This window comes from Sapajus apella, unplaced genomic scaffold, assembly GCF_009761245.1.
Source record: "Sapajus apella isolate SASKATOON/1434 unplaced genomic scaffold, GSC_monkey_1.0 scaffold65, whole genome shotgun sequence".
NCBI lineage: Eukaryota > Metazoa > Chordata > Mammalia > Primates > Cebidae > Sapajus > Sapajus apella.
The window spans coordinates 3,690,975-3,695,463 of record NW_022437005.1 but is presented as its reverse complement, the minus strand read 5'-3'; the positions used below and the strand labels follow the sequence as shown (position 1 = coordinate 3,695,463).

The 4,489-nt window shown below is 44.0% G+C and overlaps 1 pseudogene; it reads left to right on the top strand.

Moving 5' to 3' along the window:
• The first annotated feature begins 1,905 nt into the window (after positions 1-1,905).
• LOC116530216 lies at positions 1,906-3,000 on the top strand (annotated as a pseudogene).
• The last annotated feature ends 1,489 nt before the right edge of the window (positions 3,001-4,489 follow it).

Here is a 4,489-nt window from a genome sequence, read left to right as displayed (position 1 = left end):
CACCAGAAGGTCGGCATGTCAAGCTCTGTGCAAGGGAGTTTGAAGGTTTGAAGGGAGTGGTTCTCAAAGAGGCAGCCCACACCAGCAACATCAGCATCACCAGGGACTTGTCAGACATGCAGATTCCCAGGCCCAAACTGCATCAAAGCGCTGGGCATGGAGCACTGTCATCTGAAGTTGAACAAGCCCTGCAGGTGATTCTGATGCACACTTAAGCTTGAGAACTACTGAGAGGGGTCTCTGGTGTCCCATAGGAATTGGCGCTTAAAGATAGCAACTTAGAAGCTTTTCTGAAAATTTAAATGGTTTTAATAGAAAGAGGGAAGGAAGGAGGGATGGAGGGAGGGATGGAGGGAGCAAGGGAGGAAGGACAGACGGAAGGAAGGAAGGAGAGAAGGAAGGAAGGAAGGAAGGAGAAAAGGAAGGAAGGAAGGAGAAAAGGAAGGAAGGAAGGAAGGAAGGAAGGAAGGAAGGAAGGAAGGAAGGGAGGGAGGAAGGGAGGGAGGGAGGGAGATGTAAGGGCGGGAACAAAGAAAGAAAAGAAACTCATTTGACCATTAAGAATAAATCATGTGCATGTCATATTTTTGTAGAAGAGGTGTTTGTAACCTACGGAATCACAAACGTCTTCTGCCACCCTGGGTTTCTGAACAGAATTAAGAAAATTCATGAGGGAGAAGTACATTTTTATTTTCACTAAACTCTAATGCAATGTAACATTTGTTCCATTTGAGTGTAGGTTGATAAACCACAGTGGTATTGTCTGCTCCCATGACTTTGTCACCAATAAAACCACAGGTACATACAGATGCATTAGAGTTGTTGCAAATATCTAAAATAATACTTACACTCCTTACTAGCTCAATCTTATTTAATGTATTCATTTAAAAAAATGCTCTTTTAAAGGGACAAGAGTGTATGCTTTCTGAGTCCCAGGCCCTCATCTTTAATAAACATGAGTAGTGCTTGTACGTAGATAGTTGATCCATATTTGCTTGGAAAAGAGGGGAGGAAAAGAAGGGAGGAGCAGGGAGAAAAGGCAACCCAGAGTACAAAGGGAGGAAATACTGTGTACTCACAGTAGGCCCTTTAAGAGAGCCAAGCACAGAAGAAAATGAGAAGTGGGAGGGCCAGGAGGAGAGGGAGGGGGGAAAGATGCAGCCTGAAGGAATGGGCTCCAGGAAAATCACATTCCTGTGCAAGTAGGTACTGAACATGGACACATACATCTCAGTCAACAATGGTGTGTTAAGTGCGTGCTCTGTTCCAGGCAGGATGCTAAGACCTAGGGAGAAGATGGTAAAACAAAGCCCTTCTCTCAAACTCACTTTAAGCTCATCAAACCAGAACGAATATTTTCATCAAGCAAATACGGATCAACCATCTTCATGCAAGTACCACTCATGGTTATTAAAGGCAAGGTCCTGGGACTCAGAGGCATACACTCTCGTCAGTCAGTCAAGGTGTAAAACAGTTCAGAATTACAAGGGGTGTGGATGAGCCAGGAAGATGCTAACAAGTTCCTAATCCGCATCCAGACCAGGGTTGGGGAATGTCGAAGGCAGCCTAGGGAGGTGCCACTTAGCCTGGCGGGGGGAACAGTAGGACCTCAAGTTTGAAAAAAGGTGATTAGACCAGCACAGCTGAAACAAAAGGAATACATAGGAGCGTGGACGTGCTTGCTTAGAAAATTAAACCAGAGGCAAAATTGATGATACAGTTCCAACGGCCGGGCTAAGTCTGAAGTCCTATTAGCCACAAAGGTTATTCTAGAATTTGTGTTTCTTTTTGTACCAGGATGTCATCAGTACAGAATCAGAAGAGGATGGACTTCTTCCAATTTCCATGCATGACACATACTTAATGTATCTAAAGAAACCAATACTGCTGCCTGCTGTGATTCCATCCTGTGCCGCTGCTCTTTTGAGCAGTGGTCGTTTATCTCCGTCCGCCTTCCCTTCCACCTAAGTGCATGCCGCCACCCGATGGAAGATTCGATGGACATGGACATGAGCCCCCTGAGGCCCCAGAACTGTCTTTTCAGTTGTGAACTAAACGCTGACTAAGATGATCACTTTAAGGTGGATGATGATGAAAATGGGCACCAGTTATCTCTAAGAACAGTCAGTTTGGGGCTGGTGCAAAGGAGGAATTGCACATTGTTGAAGCAGAGGCAATGAATTATGAAGGCAGTCCAATTAAAGTAACACTGGCAGCTTTGAAAATGTCTGTACAGCCAACGGTTTCCCCTGGGGGCTTTGAAATAACACCGCCAGTGGTCTTACAGTTGAAGTGTGGTTCGGGGCCAGTGCATGTCAGTGGACAGCACTTAGTAGCTGTGGAGGAAGATGCAGAGTCAGAAGATGAAGAGGAGGAGGGTGTGAAACTCTTAAGTATGTCTAGAAAGCGGGTGGTAGCAAGTTTCCACAGAAACTTGCTGCTGATGAAGATGATGATGATGATGAGGAAACTGAAGAAAAAGCGCCAGTGAAGAAATCTACATGCGATACTCCAGCCAAAAATGCACAAAAGTCAAATCAGAATGGAAAAGACTCAAAACCGTCATCAACACGAAGATCAAAAGGACAAGAATCCTTCAAAAAACGGAAAAAAAACTCCTCAGACACCAAAAGGACCTAGTTCTGTAGAAGCCATGAAAGCGAAAATGCAAGCAAGTATAGAAAAGGTGGTTTTCTTCCCAGAGTGGAAGCCAAGTTCATCAATTATGTGAAGAACTGCTTCCAGATGACTGACCAGGAGGCTATTCAAGATCTCTGGCAGTGGAGGAAGTCTCTTTAAGAAAATAGTTTCAATAATTTGTTAAAAAATTCTCTGTCTTATTTCATTTCTGTAGCAGTTGATATCTGGCTGTCCTTTTTATAATGCAGAGTGAGAACTTTCCTACCATGTTTGATAAATGGTGTCCAGGTTCCATTGCCAAGAATGTGTTGTCCAAAATGCCTGGAGTTTTTAAAGATGGAACTCCACGCTTTGCTTGGTTTTAAGTACATGTGGAATGCTATGATAGGGCATACTAGTAGTGGTTACACGTGAAAATGGTGGGGGACAAAAATATACATGTGAAAAATATAAAACTCAGTATTTTAATAAAGTAAAAATAATAATACCGCCAGTGGTAGTGATCATCAGTCATACATATATATATTATATATATTAAAAATATAAAATATTAATATATCTTTACAAACATATATTCTATACACATACATATATATGTTTTAGAGACAGTCTCGTTCTGTGGCCCAGGCTGGAATGCAGTGGCACAAATAGCTCACTGCAGCCTCGACCTCCTGGGCTGAAGTAATCCTCCCACCTCAGCCTTCCTAGCAGTTAATACTACAGGCGCATGCCACCATGCACAGATATATATTTTTTTATTTTGTAGAAACAGGGTCTTGCCAACATTTTGTAGATACAGGGCCTTGCTATGTTGCCCAAGCTGGTCTTGAATTCCTGAACTTGAGCGATCCCCTCACCTCAGTCTCCCAAAGTGCTGGACTACAGGCAGAAGCCACCGAGCTCAGCTCAGTTTCTAGTCTCTATTCTTCCTTCTTTCCCCACATTATCTGATTGATAAAGTCAGCTTCAGAATGTCTGGTGACCAGCTATTTAGTTGCAAATTGCTATTCCTCTGTCAGTTACAAGCTTGGGGCGCCCTCTAGAGGACAAACGAAATATGCTGGCTCGGGAATCTGTTTTTAATTGGGGCTGCACAGAGAAATAATCTGGGGAGCTTTAAAAATCCCTGCTGCTGGGCGCACACTTACAAATGGAAATGTAATGGGTCTACAGTGTGGCATGGGCATCAGAGTTTTCCAAACAGCACCCAGCTTTATAATAATTCTTGGAATCAGAGAGCATTGGCCCTCCAAATGTGTTGTTCTTTTTTTCAGTTTTTCTGGCTGTTCCAGGCCTTTGGCATCTCCATGTAATTTTAGAATCAGCTTATCAATTTCTAAAAGAAATGCCTGCTGAGGGCTGGATCAGTAAGTCCTTTGTCCTCCCTTCTGCAGCCTTCTGCCTGCTGGTGCCAAGCTGCAGAAGGGAGGGCAAAGGACTTACCAATCCAGGAAGATGAGGAGATGAGAGGAGATGAGAGCCAAGGAAGGATGGATTAAAAAAGCCAGCAAGGCAAAAGGTGGCTGGGACCCGGTGAGGGCAGGGATGACAAAGGAAAATAGTATTGCTTGCCGTTCCATTGCAAAAATGATTCCACTGCTGTCCTCTGAACTCCCCCAAAATTCCCCCCACAAAGTACACAATGCTCATCAATGCTTCCAGCCAGTGGACTTCAGGCAAAGCTCAAAGGAGGTGCTGTTTCACAAATCCCAGGGCAAAGCAGAGGCTGGAAATATGAGAAGCCTAGACACTGAGAAGGTCCTGTGAACGCAAGCCTCCCGAAACTCTTAGCCAGTCTCTCAGATTGGGTCTTAGACATTGACGGTCAAACTAGTGTACCTGGATCTCT